Raw genomic sequence first — 20071 nt, 5'->3', positions numbered from 1 at the left:
GATTCCAAATGGGGGACACATGTACACCTGTGGCTGATTCATGTGAATGTATGGCAAAAACCACTACAATATTGTAAAGTAATTAGCCTCCAATTAAAATAAATAAATTAATTTACAAAAAAACACACCGTCAGTGTTAGAGTAAAAAAAAAAAATCTCAGTGTTGTCACCTATTATCTGGAAGGGAATCTAAATGCATAAGTTTAATTTTTCTCTACTGTGAATTTGGGATGACAATAAGTAATACTCATCATAAGATTGTTGGCAGGCACATGGACCATTCTCCAAGATAGATCACATGCTGGGCAAGAAAACAAGTCTCGATACATTTAATCAGTCATTGCTGTATCCCATCTGCCTAAAACAGTCCCTGTCGTGTCCCACAGTTATTCTATAAGTATTTGTTGAATAAGTGAATGTCTAGAACCCTGATTCCTACATCCATCATGCCTGTGGAATGGTGTGCATCTCTCAGAGAGCCTGCTGCCACTGTGAAAACAGCACATTCTTAATAGCGTGTCAAGGGTAACATCTCTAGTTTGTGGTCTTTTTTGTTTTTTTTGCTTGTTTGTTTGTTTGGTTGTAGCACTAAGCTTGTAGGATCTCAGTTTCCTAATGAGGGATTGAACCTAGGCCATGACAGTGACAGCACTAAATGCTAACCACTAGACCACCAGGAAACTCTCTAGTACACAGTCTTAGAGGAGAGTAGATGGGGGATTAGAATATTTCTACTCTGCCTTACCTGCTTACTGGATGAATTCAATGATTGACATTCGTTCAAAGGCAACTCAGTTCTGAGTTGCTTGAAGATTCTAAATTTCCCACCCATTCTCTAGATGGGAGGCTCCCACTCCACATACGACATTTTCCTTGGATGAATTTATGGAGGAATTTATGGGGAAGTCACCAGGAAGGCAGTTTCTGAGAGGATGATGACACTTGGTGAATAAAGCTCTGTCTCCTCAATTCCTATGTATTAAGCAAGATCCTGCTGGAAGAATCTGAAGTTAAATAAAGTCAGCACTTGGACTGGAACTTCAACAAGTGGAAAAATAATACCCACCATCATTTATTCTGGAATGGTGGCACCACTCAGACTGTAGGATCTCAGTTCCCTGACAAGGGCCTGAACCTCAGCCATGACAGTGAAAGCGCTGAAACCACCAGGTCACCAGGGAACTTTCCAGTACGCAGTCACAGAAGAGAAAAGATGTCCCTATGCCAGGCACTGTTCTATGTGCTTTACGGACCTTGCTTTTTGTTTATAACAATTCTATGAAGTGCTATTATTTCCCCCACTTTCGAAAAACTGAAAGCTCAGAAAGTTTTGATCCTTTACTCAAGATTTCTCCTAAATTATAGCCAGGATTCAAACACAGTTCATCTACCTCTAGAACTAATGTTCTTAACACTTTACTATAGTTTAGCATCATTTTTTTGTCTTTAAAAACACCTAAACTTAAAAAAAAAAAAAAAAACTACCCATAGAGATAGTTCACAGTGTACCTATATAAAAAAATAGTTGACTACAACTGAAAAAAAATAATCGAGAACTTCCAGATACAGTAGATGAGAGTCTGCCTGCCAATGCAGGTGACATGGGTTCGATCCCTGGTCTGGGAAGATTCCACATGCCTCAGAGCAACTAAGCTCGTCTGCCACAACCACTGAGCCTGTGCTCTGGAGCCCAGAGCCACACAGCTGAACCCACGTGCTGCAACTCCTGAAGCCTGTGAGCCTGGAGCCCGTGCTCTGCAATAAGAGAAGTCACCGAAGTGAGAAACCTGAGCGCTGCAACTAGAGAGTAGTCCCCTCACTCATGGCAGCTAGAGAAAAACCCGGGGAAGCAAGGAAGACCAAGCACAGCCAAAAATAAATACAAATAAATAAATAATAATAATAAATAATTGAGGAACTTCCCTGGTGCCATAGTGGATGGGAATCTGCCTGCCAGTGCAGGAGACATGGGTTCAATCCCTGGTCTGGGAGGATCCCACATGCTGTGGAGCTACTAAGCCTGTGCACCTCAACTATTAAGCCTGTGCTCTACAGCCCATATTCCGCACTAAAAGAAGCCACTGCAATGAGGTAAATAAACAAATTTTAAAAATAAAAAATTACTGAGTACAACTCAGTGTTATGGATGTGAAGGAACCAATTAGAGCTACTCCCAACAACAGGGTGACTCTTTCAAAGATAAAACTGAACACAATAGAGAAGTCCCCATCCCTCCCAGACAGGCTTCCCAGGTGGCTCAGTGGTAAAGAATCCGCCTGCAATGCAGGAGACACAGGAGAGGAGGTTCAATCTCTGGGCTGGGAAGATCATCTGGAGGAAGAAATGGGAACTCACTCCAGTATTCTTGCCTGGAAGATCCCATAGACAGAGGAGCCTGGCGGGCTATGGTCCATGAGGTCACAGAAGACTCAGACACAACTGAGCTTGCACGTAGCTCCCCCGCTCATACAGTGTGGTTCCATGTATATAAAGTTCAAAAACAGGCAAAACTAAACTGCATCACTTGGGGATTCAAACATAAGTAGCAAAGCAACAAAGGAAAGCAAAGAGGTTGTTACAATAGAAGCCAAGAGAGTGGTTGGTTGCCTATGGGAGAAAAAAGGGAGGGTAAGGATGGGAGAAAAGGGAGGGTAAGGATGGGAGAAAAGGGAGGCTAAGGATGGGAAAACAGGAGTGGAGATGCTCCTGGGGTGAGCAGCCAATAGTCTGTTTCTTCACCTGTATGGAGGTTACATGGCTGTGATCCTTAAAACAAGTTATTAAGTTATTAAACTGTACACATATGGTTTATACACTTTTTGGTAGGAATTTTCTATTTTATAACAAAAACTTTATTTAAAAGTATAATAGAATTTAGGGACTGTCTTAAAATGTGGTTGGATACCCATGTCTAGGCTTTTTGCTTTGTGTAATATTTGTGTAATATTCCTCAAACACTAATAAAAGATTACTCTATGGGATCAGAGTAAGTAGAGTTTATCGTCTAAAGAGGGAGAGAGAGGGTCTTGATTCGGAAACAATATTTCCATAATTCTATGAATGATGCAGAGAAGAAGATTTGAGAGCTGGTTTTTTTGGGTTTCATTAGTCATCCATTGCAGTGGAAAATTGGCCTCACAAAGCTTTTTCAGGAACTTGCCTTCCTGAATATTTTCAACTCAAAAAAAGAAAGAGGGAAAAGTAAACATTAACCAAATAGTGCAAATGTTGTGTTCTCACATCTAATTTTAACTTCTTGGGGCTCTTTACCTCCTGCGTTCCCAAACTTTAGAAATGAGCTTGTAATTTACAACAAGGAATTCTAACCCTAGAAAAGTCACCTGAATTGGGTCCTATGAAGCAGATATACTCTAAGTGGACAACTAACCCCTATGACATTCTGTTGGTTATAAGACACAGTTCTCTTATCCACCACCATGTCTTCCACATGACAGTTTTCCTAATGTTATTTGGAATTTCTTACTTTACTTTACTTTTCTTAAATTTATTTTATCTTACTTTTTTGGCTGCACCGAGTCGCTTGCAAGATCTTAGTTCCTGGACCAGAGATTGGACCCCGACCGCAGCACTTACTGAGCCCTAAACGTCAGGGCCAGCAGGGAACTCCCTTTATTTGAAACTTCTTTAGGAGAAATTTCTGGAGCCTGTAAAGGGGACTCACTACAGCTCCTGAAATGTTGATGCTACACGCACAGGGTGTGGTCTATGGGGCACATGTGTCAACTGCATACCTAAAGAGATATTTATTCAGTCAAAAAACATTTATTTGGACTTTCCTGGTGGCCCAGTGGTTAAGAATCCACCTGCCAGTGCTGGGGACACGGGTTTGAACCTTGGCCAGGGAAGATTCCTCATGCCGCGGGGCGGCTAAGCCCGTGCCCCATAGCTGAGCCCGCACATCGCAACAACCACCAGTCAGGATAGCTAGATAACTGCCCGCATGGAGCGACGAAGACCCAGTGCTGCCACAAATAAATAAATATATATATTTTAATATATTTACTCAATATCTCCTATGCACCAGATCCTGTTCTAAGCCTTGGAGATACAGTGGACACAGGTCAGACAGAGTCCCTCATGGAGGTTTATACTCCAGTTGGGAAAAGACATGCAATGATGATGACTAAACTGGAAATGAACAAAATAAGGTCAGTTGGTGATAAGCGGCTTGAGGAAATGAAACAGGATGAGGGGACAGAGAGAGCCGGGAGAGGCAGCGGGGAGGAGCTGCCCAGACAGAGTGGTTCTGGGCTGCTGCTCTGAAGAAGTGACATTTGCGCTGAGGCTTGAATGAAGAGAAGGAGCCAGCCATGCAGAGATCTGGGCCAAGAACATCCTAGGGCAAAATCTAGGGCTGTTTTGGAGGCCAGAAGAAGGGGAGAGAGTGGGAGATGAAGCCTGAGGAAGACAGAAGTCAGATCCCGGATGTCCTGCCACCTGAGCGTTCATTTTCTTCTAAATGCAGCCAGAAGGCTCTGGTTGGGGGTGGGGGGGGTTTAGGCATTCTATGGTGACAAATTTATATTTTGAATTGCATAGGATTTTGTGTCAAACTCAGCATTTTCCTGTTTTTTAAAATAATTTTTGGTAACTCTTGAGTATTTGTCTTTCAAGTTTGTAATTTCTAAGTGGAAAGAATTAAACCTGAGAAAGAGAGCCAGGGTGATCTGAAACTCAATTGATACGATCTTTGAGAAACGTAAACCACTCCTATTCCCCTTCCTACATGAATCTTAATTAGAAAGGTTGGCCTCTGTACCTAAGAAGTTCCAGATGCAGAGGGACTGAAAAGGAGAGGGTTAGAGAAGCACTACCACAATTATGCAATTACTTACTTTTCTTGCTTTTTCTATTTATTTTTAAAGAATTTCTTATTGAACAAACTTGTATTTTTTTTTAATTTTTTTATTGATGTGTAGTTGAATTGGGCTTCCCTGGTGACTCAGCGGTAAAGAATCTGCCTGCCAATGTAGAAGACTCAGGTTCGATCTCTGGATTGAGAAGAGACCCTGGAGAAAGGAATGGTAACCCTCTTGAACATTCTTGCCTGGAAAAATCCCACGGGTGGAGGAGACCGGCGGATTAATGTCCATGGGGTCACAAAGTGTCGGACACCATTTAGTGGCTGAACAAGAACACTGGTTGGATTACAATGTTGTGTTAATTACTGCACAACAAAGTGACTCTGTTAGACGTACATACACACATTCTTTTGTGGATTCTTTTCTGTTATAATTTATCACAGGGTATTGAATGTAGTTCCCTGTGCTATACAGTAAAACCTTGTTGTTTATACAAAGCCTGTATTATTTTTGACAATTAGGGAAAAGATATTTCATTTTCCCCTAACTTACTATGTTGGAAATTTTCACTGTAGAAAAGTTGAGAAAATGGCACACTAAATTATGTTCTTCCCGTAAATTTACAGACTGTTAACACTGTTCCTATTGGTTTGCTTGCTTCCCCTACAGCCACAACAGACACAAAATGACTACATATATATATTATGTAAAAGCAGCACAAACCAAGACAGTTGTTGAATTGGAAAATGGCTTTGTTCTTAGGAGATAGGTGCTGAAGTATGTAGGGTAAAGTGTCATCACTGTGGTGCTCAGGTTTCTTTTTATATATTGTATAAGATAGATATATATATATGAGTACATTATATATGTATAATGTGTATATATATATATATATATATATATATATATATATATATAATTTGCTCAACCATTTATACACAAAGATTTATACTTTTATATTTGGTTTGGCCATTTAAAGCTAATTTGCAGGACTTCCCTGGTGGGGGAAGTGGGTGAGAATCCGCCTGCCGATTCAGGGGCCGCAAGTCTGACCCCTGGTCCAGGAGGATTTCATGTGCTGAGAAGCAACTAAAACCTGTGCACCACAATTACTGAGCCTGAGCTCTAGAGCCCATGAGCTGCAACTACTGAAGCCCATGTGCCTAGAACCTGAGCTCTGCAACAAGAGAACCACATTTAGAAACCTGAGCACCATAGTGAAGAGTAGCCCCCACAACTAGAGAAAGGCACTCGTTCAGCAATGAAGAGCCAGCATAGCCAAGAATAAATAAATAAAAGTAATCTGCCGACTTAATGACACTTCACCCCTACATACTTCAGCACCTGTCTCCTAAGAACAAAGCCATTTTCCGATTCAACAACTGTCTTGGTTTGTGCTGCTTCAACCGAGTACCATAAACCTGGTGGCTTATAAACAACAGAAATTTCTTTCTCACAATTCTGGAGGTCAGAAGTCTGAGATCAGGATGCCAGCCAGCGTGGTCAGGTTCTGGTGAGAACCCCCTTTTTATATGGAGAAGAGGGCAAGAGGGCTCTTTTGTTAGAGTGCTTTCACGAGGACTCCACCTTATCACCTCCCCAAAGGCTCCATCTCCTAACACTATTGCATTGGGGGTTAAGATTTCAACATATGAATTTGGGAGAGGGATACATTCACTCCTTAACAACTATCATACAATTAACCTATACCCACAAATGAACATTAATACATAATCTTATCTAATATGCAGGATATATTCCCATTGCTCCAATTGTATCAAAAATGTCTTTGATAGTTTGTTGTTTTATTTTAATCCAGGAGCCCATCAAGGATCATACCTTGCATTTGACTGTCATGTCTCTTTAGTCTCCTTAATTCTTGAACAGTACCAATGTCATTTTAATCTTTAATGATCTTGTCTTTTTGAAAAGAGTGCGGTCCAGTTGTCCTCTTGAATGTCTTACAGTTTGGATTTGTGGGCTGTCCACCCCTATCACTATTAGATTTGGAAGAAGCACTGTTTGCAAGTATACCATCTTGGCAATGTTGTGGAGTTCATAGTTCATTACGTCCAGAGACTGACACTGTCAAGCTGTCCCAGGATGAGTGATGCTCAGTTTGAATCAGATGGTACCTTCCATATCTCCCTTTTCCCTTTATAATTTGTAAGTATTCTGTATGTGGGGTGGGGTGAATGCTTTGATTCTTCGTGACTGTCTTATTCTCCAACAAAGTTTTATCCATTGAAAGCTTTTAGTGCCCATTGGTGATTCTGGCTTGACTCAGGTATTGCATCAGTTGGTGCATAATATTTTTTTTTCCATTTGTTTTTATTAGTTGGAGGCTAATTACTTTACAACATTGTAGTGGTTTTTGCCATACATTGGTATAAATCAGTCAGGGATCTACATGTGTTCCCCATCCCGATCCCCCCTCCCACCTCCCCCTCCATCCCATCCCTCTGGGTCTTCCCAGTGCACCAGGACTGAGCACTTGTCTCAGGTTCATAATATTTTTTTCTAGCACTATCAAATACTCGTATCGATACTATCTAGAGAATTCCCTGGTGGTCCAGTGGTTAGAGCTCTCCACTTCTACTGTAGGGGGCATGGGTTTGAAATCTGGTTGGGGAATTCGGATCCCACCTGCGGGCAATGTGGCCAAAGAAACAATATCAAAACCCCACAAACAACATCTAGCACTCTGAAGAAAAAAAAACCCAAGAATGTTCAAGTATGATCGAAAAGAAGGTGGAAAACATTCTAATTCATTAAAATATTGACCTTACATTAGAAAAGAATTTTGTGATGTGATTTCTTTCTGTTTTGCCTTTAAGGAATCAACCAATGTCCTCCCCTGCACAATGTACGTATTGCTTGTTTCTTTACTAATGAAGGTAAGTGATGTGGGAAGAAATCAACACACACTGTTATAGGGCAGTCTTCCCTCACACAGTCTAGGAGATGAAGTGTATACTTATGCAAACAAAAAATAATAAGAGGACAGATAAGTGCTGGACGAGTGGTAGAGATAAGAACACTTTCCTTGCCAGCCAGGTGAAACTGCTCACCTGGCTGCCCATATGCCCCTCCCGCCCTTGTCTCTGTGGCTTGCCCTTTGCTCACACTAATTCCTATGCCTGGAATGTTCCCCATCCACCCTGTGTCTGCAGGTTCATTACTAAAATATTACCAGTAGTTCAAGAGTGAACTCTTCTATTAAAACCTTCTTTAACTTCTTCTCTAAGAAGTGACTTCTCCCAATTCCTTACATATTCCAAAAACAATTTACCTCAGTCTTTTGACTGTCCAATGTTAAATCATTGTCTAACTAGGGTTAAGTGTATGGGCCCTTCTAGACTAAATGCTCTCTGAGGGTGAGCTCTCCTTGTGATTTGCCTGGGCTCCCTGTAAGCCCCTCCTTCAGGTACTTTGAACTTTTGTTGCTTTAATTGAGTAAACGAACAACAGTCAATGTCTCAATAAACTATACTTAAGTATATTGGAGTTGATTATGCTGGTCATAATCTGGATGAGAAACTCTACTCTTGCCGCCTGTGGTTATTTTTTTCAAACATGTTCCTTACATTAGTAGGTTAATAAGGAAGTTTCCTTTACTCCCTTCCTCTAGACAGAAGGAAAAAAATAACAGGAAACCAACCCACTGCAAACAATGAAGATGAATATCAAATATTTGTTCCTTTCTGTACAAGAGGAGTTATGCATGATATTAGGTCATCGTAGTTGCTCTTGAAAGAATCAAAGTTGCTTTGAGCTTTAAGAATTTCTAGTAGCAATTTGGCTGTTTTCATCTAAAGGGAGTAAATAGAATACAGCCTAACAGAAATAAGTAGATTTTATTCCAAATATCCATAATCATCCGAAAACCGTGTTTGTTATCAAACTTGCGATTCAGGAAACTAGTCTGATGCTGCAAGCAGATAACTTGCTTCCTTTCTGTGCTTCTGTACACTTTGTACATTGTAAAAAAAAAAAAAAAATAGAACATATATTTTTTGAGTAACTTCTCTGTCACTAAAATATTATATGTTTTAAAGAGTATGCACATTTTATAGTTAAGAAACTGGGTTTTGTAGATGATAAAACAACAACAACAACCTTGCTTCAAATACACAGCTGTTGTTGTTTGGTTGCTAAGTTGTGCAGGCAGATTCTTTACCATCTGAGCCACCAGGAAACCCAAGAACTACCATATGATCTAGCAATTCCACTTCTGGGAATATACTGAAAAGAAACAAAAACACTAATTTAAATAGATATCTGTACCTCCAAGTTCACAGTAGCATTCTTCACAATGGCCAAAGACATAGGAAAAAACCTAAGTGTCCATCAACTGATGAATGGATAAAGAAAATGTGGTATATATACACAATGGAATATCATTCAACCATAAAATCCTATCATTTGCAACAATATGGATGAGGCTTAAAGACATATGCTAAGTGAAATAAGTCAGACAGACAAAGACAAATACTGTATGATCTCACTTCTTTGTAGAATCTAAGGAAAAAGAAAAAAAAAACCTCATAGAAAAAAATATCAGGTTTTTGGTTTCCAGAGGTGGAGAGGAAGAGGAGGGGGAATTGGAGGAAGACACAAAAGGTACACTCTCCCAGGTATAAGGTAATAAGTACTAGGGATGAAATGCATAGCATAACAACTATTGCCAACACTGCTCTGTGATAGGTGGGAACGTTGGGAGTAAATTCTGGGTTCTCACCACAAGAAAAAGACTTTTTTCCTTTCCTCTTTCTTTTTATTTTCTCTGTATGAGAAGATGGATGCTAACTGTACCTACTGTAGTAGGTAATCATTTAACAATACACATAAATCAAACCATTATGCTATGTGCCTTAGACCTGCACAGTGATGCATGTCAATTATTTCTAATAAGTTCTAAGTTCAGTCACTCAGTCGTGTCCAACTCTTTGTGACCCCATGGACTGCAGCATGCCAGACTTCCCTGTCCATCACCAACTCCCAGAGCTTACTCAAACTCATGTCCATCATGTTGGTGATGCCATCCAACCACCTCATCCTCTGTCATCCCCCTTCTCCTCACGCCTTCAATCTTTCCCAGCATCAGGGTCTTTTCCAATGAGTCAGTTCTTCGCATCAGGTGACCAAAGTATTGGAGTTTCAGCTTCAGTATCAACCCTTCAATGAATATTCAGGACTGATTTCCTTTAGGTTGGACTGGTTGGATCTCCTTGCAGTCCAAAGGACTCTCAAGAGTCTTCTCCAACACTACAGTTCAAAAGCATCAATTCTTCGGCACTCAGTTCTCCTTATAGTCCAACTCTCACATCTAGTTGTCTTACATGACAACTAGAATAACCATAGCTTTGAGTAGACAGACTTTTGTTGGTAAAGTAACGTTTCTGCTTTTTAATATGCAGTCTAGGTTGGTCATAGCTTTTCTTCCAAGGAGCAAGCATCTTTTAATTTCATGGCTGCATTCATCATCTGCAGTGATTTTGGAGCCAAAAAAAAAAAATAGTCTCTCACTGTTTCCATTGTTTTTCCATCTATTTGCCATGAAGTGATGGGACCAGATGCCATGATCTTAGTTTTCTGAATGTTGAGCTTTAAAGTCAACTTTAAAGCCAATGTTTTGACTCTCCTCTTTCACTTTCACCAAGAGGCTCTTTAGTGCTTCTTCACTTTCTACCATAGGGTGGTGTCATCTGCATATCTGAGGTTATTGATATTTCTCCCAGCAATCTTGATTCCAGTTTGTGCTTCTTCCAGCCCAGTGTTTCTCATGATGTACTCTGCATATAAGTTAAATAAGCAGGGTGACAATATACAGCCTTGACATACTCCTTTCCCGATTTGGAAACAGTCTATTGTTCCATGTCCAGTTCTAACTGTTGTTTCTTGATCTGCATATAGATTTCTCAGGAGGCAGGTCAGGTGGTTTGATATTCTTCCCATCTCTTTCAGAATTTTCCAGTTTGTTGTGATCCACACAGTCAAAAGTTTTCGTGTAGTCAATAAAACAAAAGTAGATGTTTTTCTGGAACTCTCTTGCTTTTTCTATGATCCAACATGTTGGCAATTTGATCTCTGGTTCCTCTGCCTTTTCTAAATCCAGTTTGAATATCTGGAAGTTCACGGTTCACGTACTGTTGAAACCTAGCTTGAAGAATTTTGAGCAGTACTTCGCTAGCGTGTGAGATGAGTGCAACTGTGCGGTAGATTGAACATTCCTTGGCATTGCCTTTCTTTGGGATTGAAAAGAAAACTGACCTTTCCCAGTCCTGTGGCCACTGCTGAGATTTCCAGATTCAGGGAGGGAACACAGCCACGCCCATCAACAGAAAATTGGATTAAAGATTTACTGAAAATGGCCCCATCCATCAGAACAAGATCCAGTTTCCCCCTCAGTCAGTCTCTCCAGTCAGGAAGCTTCCATAAGCCTCTTATCTTTCTCCATCAGAGGGCAGACAGAATGAAAATCACAATCACAGAAAACTAACCAAACTGATCACATGGACCACAGTTCAGTTCAGTCGCTCAATCATGTCCGACTCTTTGCAACCCCATAAATCGCAGCACACCAGGCCTCCCTGTCCATCACCAACTCCTGGAGTCTACTCAAACTCATGTCCATTGAGTCAGTGATGCTATCCAGCCATCTCATCCTCTGTCATCCCCTTCTCTTCCTGCCCCTAATCCCTCCCAGCATCAGGGTCTTTTCCAGTGAGTCAACGCTTCCCATGAGGTGGCCAAAGTATTGGACTTTCAGCTTCAACATCAGTCCTTCCAATGAACACCCAGGACTGATCTCCTTTAGGATGGACTGGTTGGATCTCCTTGCAGTTCAAAGGACTCTCAAGAGTCTTCTCCAACACCACAGTACAAAAGCATCAATTTTTCAGTGCTCAGAGAAAATTTCTGTGAAGAAATCACAGTCCAACTCTCACATCCATACATGACCACTGGAAAAAGCATAGCCTTGACCAGACGGACCTTTGTTGGCAAAGTAATGTGTCTGCTTTTTAATATGCTATCTAGGTTGGTCATAACTGTCCTTCCAAGGAGTAAGCATCTTTTAATTTCATGGCTGCAATCACCATCTGCAGTGATTTTGGAACCCAAAAAATAAGGTCTGACACTGTTTCCACTGTTTCCCCATCTATTTGCCATGAAGTGATGGGACCAGATGCCATGATCTTAGTTTTCTGAATGTTGAGCTTTAAGCCAACTTTTTCGCTCTCACTTTCAACAAGAGGCTTTTTAGTTCCTCTTCACTTTCTGCCATAAGGGTGGTGTCATCTGCATATCTGAGGTTATTGATATTTCTATCTTGATTCCAGCTTGTGCTTCTTCCAGCCCAGAGTTTCTCATGACGTCCTCTGCATATAAGTTAAATAAGCAGGGTGACAATATACAGCCTTGACATACTCCTTTTCCTATTTGGAACCAGTCTGTTGTTCCGTGTCCAGACTGTTGCTTCCTGACCTGCATATAGGTTTCTCAAGAGGCAGGTCAGGTGGTCTGGTATTCCCATCTCTTTCAGAATAAAATTTCTTTAGTGATGGGATAAAGGCTAGTCACTTTATAAACAACCCTTTAAAGAAGTGTATAATCATCACCCCCATTTAATAAATGAGAATTAAGTCTCATTTTGAGGTTTAGTGACTTGTTTAAAGTCACAGATCTGGTCAATACTGAATTTGGGAATCAAACAAGAATCTTTTTTTTTTTTTTTTAAGAAATCTTTCTTTCTTTCTTTCTTTTTGGCTGTGCTGATCTTTGTTGCTCCACGTGAGCTTTCTCTAGTTGCAGCGAGAGGGAAGTTACTCTCTAGTTGTGGTGCTCAGGCTTCTCAATCCAGTAACTTCTATTGTTGCAGAGCACAGGCTCTAGGCTCGTGGGCTTCTGTGGTTCTGACAAAGGGGCTTAGTTGCTCCACAGTATGTGGGATCTTCCTGGATAAGGGGTCCAACCGTGTCCTCTGCAGTGGCAGAAGGATTCCTAACCACTGGACCACCAGGGAAGTTCCCAGACAGGGATCTTTTGATGCCATGGGTCTGTGGCCTTCTATATCAATGAAAGGATGAAGGTCCTCATTTTCAGTTAAGGGAGAACTCAATCAACGGGAAGTTTTAAAACCATTACTTGGCAAGATTCATTTCTTCTCCTTCTTTTACTAAAGAGATACTGCCAGAAAGCTTCAGTGACAAAAATGAAAACATCCATGTCCAAAATGGCCAGGCCAATCACGGAGATTTAGCTGAGATAGGCTAGATTATGCTGACATAACAAAAACCTCAAAAAATTGTAGTGTATTTGTAACAACAAAGGTCTGTTTTTGCTCATGCTGCATGTCTAAAGAGAGGTGGCTAGGGACTTTGCTTCACAATTTTCTTACTCTAGGAACCAGGAGTCAGAGAAGCCACTATTTCTCATATCACCAGACACAGTAAGGGAAAAGAAAGTTCTGGAGGGTCTCACACTGGCAATTATATGTTCTGACTGGCAAGTGATGCAGGTCACTTCCATTAAGAACATATTGCCAAAACTAGACATATGGTCTCACCCAGCCAGTCTTCCATGTGCCTAGAAGGGGAAGTAGATCTGTATTTTTCTGTGACCACAGGCTGGTTATACAGGTAGGAGAGAATGCCTGCACTAACGTTTGTTGTTAAAATAAGACATAATAATGTAAGATTGATCACTTAAAAATTTCACGGAACCTTTAATGACACTTTACCAGGGTACTTTTACAAATATGACTGTATTTAATCTTTACAGCCCCGTGGAGCAGGTCTAGTAGATATATGCTAACATCACCCTATCTTGTAGGAGGCTAAGGCTTATGGAGGTGATCCAGGTTGCCCAGGGTTACAAGTAACAGGCCCGAGATTCAAACAGCTTGCCTCTATATCCCTACACGACCTGTAGTATACTATACTACCTTTAAGAACCATCTTCAGCTTGTGAGTATTAGCACATTATTGTCAAACACAAGGACAGATATTAGCTCTCAAAACAAAACCATGTGAGATTTCCCTGGTAGATTCCACAACTCCATAAATTAAGTCCAAATAGTGATGACAGCCATGCATTACCTATACTTGTAATGAGTCGGAAAGACAGAGGCAACCTACTAGTCACCCACCACTGTCATAGCCTTCTAGGGACAAAACTCTATCAAACTTTCTGAGAAGTAGTAAAATCATAACCAAAATGTCTCTGTCTTCTTTCCTTCTGATTTTTTTTTTTTTTTTGGGGGGGGGGGTTGCATACTGTGCAGCTTGTGGGATCTTTCTAAATCGTTCCCCGACCAGAGATAGAACCCAGGTCCACGGCAGTGAAAGCCCACATCTTAACCACTGGGCCACCATGGAATTCCCTCCTTCCTTCCACTTTGACATCAGTCCTGGCATCAAGAGAGAAGAAAATGGGGAAAAAAAGAAAAGAGAAGGGAAGACTTCCTAAGGGAATTGGACTGGAAGCAGGGAGATGCAGTTATAAACTCCACTCTGTCAGACCAGTTGTGTAACTTTAAGCAAGTTATTTAATCTGTTGTTACCACTGACAATAAAATAATGTCTGTGGAAATGCTTTGGAAGTATGAAGTGCCATCAGTAGTTATTCACTCAATATTTAAAGCCAAGCCTCTTCTGTGTGCTTCAGTTCAGTTCAGTTCAGTCGCTCAGTTGTGTCCAACTCTTTGCAACCGCATAGACTGCAGCATACCAGGCTTCCCTGTCCTTCACCCACTCCCAGAGCTCCTTGAAACCCATGTCCATCTGTGTGCTGGTCTTAGGGAGAACACAAGAATAATTACGGCATGGTCTATACTGTGGGCATCTGTTGCTTTTGCATGTCTAGCTTCTATTAAGAGCACACAGCTTTTTCTTTGAAGATTTGTCCTTTCCCCGACTTCATGAGGTCTGATGGGGTTGTCAGTCACGATGCCCTCCCATCCCCACAACGGTGGGGATGCAGTCCAGACTAGCTGGCTAGATGTGGTGATTGGTTCAGCAGTGGACACATGACCTAAATCACAACCTATCAGAGGCTTTTCAGACATGCGATAGAAGATTGCTGATAGACAGCCTCTTCTTGGGTTCCCTAGATATAACCATGCTGCATGCTGAAGCAGCGTCTTCTTCCTCGTTACACAGAGGAAGTATAAGAATGAAAACATGAGACTAATATGCGTGATTGCAGCCGTGAAATTAAAAGACGCTTACTCCTTGGAAGGAAAGTTATGACCAACCTAGACAGCATATTAAAAAGCAGAGACACACAAAAAAGAGAGAGAGAGAGAGAGAGATAAAAGAGAAAAAAAAATTTTTTTAAAGAGGAAAAAAAATAAAAAAAGCAGAGACATTACTTTGCCAATAAAGGTCTGTCTAGTCAAGGCTACGGTTTTTCCAGTGGTCATGTATGGATGTGAGAGTTGAACTGTGAAGAAAGCTGAATGCCAAAAAATTGATGCTTTTGAACTGTGGTGTTGGAGAAGACTCTTGAGAGTCCCTTGGACTGCAAGGAGATCCAACCAGTCCATCCTAAAGGAGATCAGGCCTGGATGTTCATTGGAAGGACTGATGCTAAAGCTGAAACTCCAGTACTTTGGCCACCTCATGTGAAGAGTTGACTTGTTGGAAAAGACCCTGATGCTGGGAGGGATTGGGGGCAGGAAGAGAAGGAGACAACTGAGGATGAGATGGCTGGATGGCATCACCCTCGATGGACATGAGTTTGAGTAAACTCTGGGAGTTGGTGATGGACAGGGAGGTCTGGTGTGCTATGATTCATGGGGTCGCAAAGAGTCAGACACGACTGAGTGACTGAACTGAACCGAACTGAATATGCGTGAATAGGAGAGTACAAAGGAGAGATGGGCCGAGATGGAGCCCCGAGGCCTAGTCAACCTCTGGACTTTTCAGTTCTCTGAGTCACTAGATTCCCTTTTATACATGAGCTAGTTTGAATTCAGTTTCTGTCGCTTGCAACCAAGGATGTTCTGACTGATAGTCTCAGTCCTCAAATAACTTATATCTTATAAATCATATAACTACTTACTTAATAAAAGATGTGTGTGTGTGCTTAGTCACTCAGTCACATCCAACTCTTTGTCCACCAGACTCCTCTGTCCATGGGATTTTCAAGCAGGAATACCGGAGTCGATTGTCATTTCATACTCTAGGGGGTCTTTCCAACTCAGGGATCAAACCCACATCTCTTGTATCTCCTACTAATTTTGTAACACACCTGTTGAGTTTAAGTACCTTGAAATGCCCTCAGCACCTTGGAATTTCACAGTTGAAAGGGAAGTTTCTTTTTTTTTTTCAGTTCTTCCAGTTTATTGCTACCAACCCCTCTCCCTCTGCCCTCGTGCACACATGCTCAGTCATGCAAATGCATGGACTGCAGCCCGCCAGGCTCCTCTGTCCATGGACTTTTCCAGGCAAGAATACTGGAGTGGGTTGCCATTTCCTTCTCCAGGAAGGCAAGTTTCTAGTGAACTGTCTGAACTCTTTCCGACAGTGGAATTGGTGGTGGCAAATTTTGTGTTTTTCCCAAACTTGATATTGCCACTTGTACTGTTTCATAACTATCTATGATTTCTAGTTTTAGTTTCTTTAAAACTGAGTGAGAAATTAAGGGTAATTGGGAAGCAATCTGAGAATAGAAGCCTTCTGGGTTTTTGTATTTTTTTCCTTCTAATCTTTTACATTTGTCTCTACCGTGTCTAACTTGACAGCAAATGTTTTGAAGCAACATCTTTCTTGAGTCTTTTAACAATTAATTTGCTTTTCATATGAACATCTGTCTTTGGGGAGTTCATCATATTTCATCAGTGTATATAATATTTAATTTTTATATGTAAAATAAACAACAGGAGGTACAAACTTACTTATGGGTTGGAATATTCATTTCAGTCATAAAGAATCGGTGTTTTTACATTTATTTTCTGAAAAAAAATTTCAAGATGATTCATATATTAAGTGATAGAGTCCACTTAAGAAACTTTTAATTACCTTTATGTTTAGGACTATTTGGCTTTTAAGTTATATAATTTTGACATGGTATACCTCCTTGTATTTCCATGGTTGAGCAGAATGCCTGGCACCTAAAAGGCAAACATATTTGAATATTGAAAGAATCCTAGCTAGAGTATTAAGGGGGTATTCTAGAAATAGGGGAGAACATATACAAAAACCTGCCTCCCTGAAGTGGACAGCCTCTAATGCCACCCCACTCTCGCACCATTGGGATGGGGTTTGAAGCAGACCATGGGATGTGCTGTGCATGCTGGAATTTTTCAATTTCATGATGTAGGCATGCAGAGGGAGCTTTTGAAGGAAGTTAAACAAATGAAATTATGTTAGGACAAAGATTGCTTGAAACTGTGGAAAGAATGAATAAGAGGAGACTGAAGTTGAGAGTGATGATTGTTAATGTGTGGTCTTTTCAAAACCTGGCACTTTCCTGTCCTCCCTGCTCTCAAGGATTCTGAGTTCTAAAGAACCTAAAGTTGAACTTGCCACACCTTCTTCCACCTGCATCTGTACCTTCTTTGGGACTCACCTCCAATTCAGTCAATTTCACCCTCTCAGAGACTTTTTTTTTTTTTTTTTTTTTTTTGTAATTGGAGAAAAATATCTCAAAGCCTCTTAACACACCCTATTTTGTAAACCCAGCTCAGGGCTCAACTACAACCTTACTTCTTCATCCAAACACTTTCTGGCCATTCCAGCCTACTGTGATCTCTCCAGAACTCCCTCTCCAAAATTCCTAACGCTGTTGGGGGCTGTCAATCCTGAGATCAGTTATGTAAAAGGGCTTAAGAAAGAATAAAGGTTAAAGAATAAATGTAAAACTATACTATCACTTGAATTGACTTTAAACATAAACCAATCCCCTCCCGTCAGCTTTGGGAAAATTCCTAAAGGACCAAATTCCTAAAGGAAAATTCCTAAAGGACCAAATTCCTAAAGGACCAAAAATGCTTTTCCAACTTCTCTGAATTCTAAAGAGCACAATACTTATTAGCACATTGCCTTTATAATTCTCAGCCTCGCCTAGCCTTCACATTCTTTCCAGCTTAGCTCAAGAGAGCTCTGCTTTTTTACTGAGAAAATCTTGGCCACTTTTATCTTTCTCCAAGGGTCTCTGGAGTCAACTTTGTTTTCTAGCCCTCCACTCCCTTCCCTCCCCTCATTTAACACACCCTTCTTGGCATTAGATTTATTCTCTGAATGCACCTTCTAAGGGGCTGTCCACTAACCCCAAACTTCAAAGTCCATGGCTCCTACGTTAAAAAAATTCATGAGTTTTTTCTTTACTTTTTAAGGGGTAAAGTTTTATGTAACACTAAACATTATTAATAACCTACAGAAGTTATTAAAGGTAGCTCATCTTTGCTATTTATAAACCAGAGTATTGACTCTTAACTCGTTTTTACACAGGAATTGATTCAGCTTTGTTCTGAGAAGTTGAGTTGTCAACAGCTTTGCAAAGACCCCACAATGCAATCACTCAGATAGCTGGAATTCTTCGGTTTTCCAGATAGAAGGCTTTGTTGAGGGAGTACTGTGAATGTTGACTCAGGTTGGTCCTTAGGTATTAAGTTGGCTTAGTGTTTCCTTTAAATGCCAATTATTGTTAATTTAGCTTCATTGTTGTCAATTTAGTGTTTTACTTTGCTCATTGTATGTTTTTTTGTGATTCTAGCTTACATCAGTAGGATTTTTAGACCATGATTTTCAAGGAACTAGACTTTAAGATGTGTATGGGTTGAGAGTCTAATAGGAAACTTTTATACTCTCATTGCTAAATCATGTATTTTTATAATTCCCTAGAAATATCCTTGCACTGGCACTTCACTGGTTATGTGTTTCTCATGAATTTGTGCTATTGATATAACTTATAACATGGAATCTAGGTTAAGTGTAGTGAAACAATGGGTTATTTTTAAATGTATAAAGCATTGTTTTATAACACAAAATCCTGTGGGCAAGTTCATATTCTTGTTATCAAGTAAATACAAAGTGATTTTATATTATGTATCCAGCAGTTTATCCATCTCAATTTTATTAAAAAAGGAAAAATGTATTAAAGACATCCTTAGTCTACATTGTGGTATCATTTTGTCATGTGATATCGACAATACATTTGTTGTTTTGTTTAAAATATATTGCTATTTTAGACAAAAAGAGCCAAGACTATTCAATGAGGAAAGAATAGTCTTTTCAAAACGTGGTGCTGGGAAATCTGGATATCCATAATATGTACGAAAACAAAGGAGGACCCTTACGTTACACCACATAATAGAACCAACTCAAACAGATCAAAGACCCAGAATAAGAATTAAAACAGTTAAACAGAAGATATAAAGAGAAGAGAAGTTTTCACCACATCAAATTTGACAATGATTTCTTAAGATATGACACCAAAGACACAGGTAACAAAGGAAAAAATTGGTAAGTTGGACTTCATCAAATCTGAAAATTTGTGTGCATCAAAGGACACTATCAATAGAGTGAAAAGACAACTCAAGAAATGGGAGAAAATATTTGGAAATCATATATCTGATTAGGGATTGATACCCAGAATACATAAAGAATTCCTGGAGCTCAACAACAAAAATACCAAATAACCCAATTAAAAATGAGCAAAGGACTTGAGTGGATGTTTCCCCAAAGAAGATACATAAATGGTCAAAAAGCAAATAAAAAGATGTTTAATATTACTGATCACTAGGGAAATGCAAATTAAATCTACTATGAGATACCACCTCATATCCATTTAGCATGACTACAATAATAAAAAAGAAAAGAAAAGAAATATTGGCAAAGATGTGGAGAAATTGAACTGTTGTATTCTGTTGGTGAGAACGCAAGCTGTTGCAGCCACCACGGAAAACTAAAACATAGAATTACCATATGATCCAGCATAGAGGAAGAAAAACTTATGTTTTTCTATCCTCTTAGGCTCTGTTATTGGAGCCTGTGCATTACACTGGCAAAAGACAGATTAACAGAAGAGCATACAAAATTGTTTTTTAAGTTAATATTTTCATGTGGCCTTTGGTGCTTCATGGAAAAGAAATGAAAACCTCAAAGAAGTGATTAAACTTTGGGGCTTATATTTTATATTTATATCTTACTGGAGGCTTAAAATTTTAACAAAGGGCCAAAAATGTGGAGAAATGACTATGAAAAAAAGGAAAAATGGGGTTGGGTTTTTAGGGGTAGTAA

The sequence above is a fragment of the Muntiacus reevesi genome, chromosome 14 (assembly GCF_963930625.1).
Source record: "Muntiacus reevesi chromosome 14, mMunRee1.1, whole genome shotgun sequence".
In the NCBI taxonomy this organism is placed as follows: domain Eukaryota; kingdom Metazoa; phylum Chordata; class Mammalia; order Artiodactyla; family Cervidae; genus Muntiacus; species Muntiacus reevesi.
Note: the sequence above shows the minus strand (reverse complement) of the source record.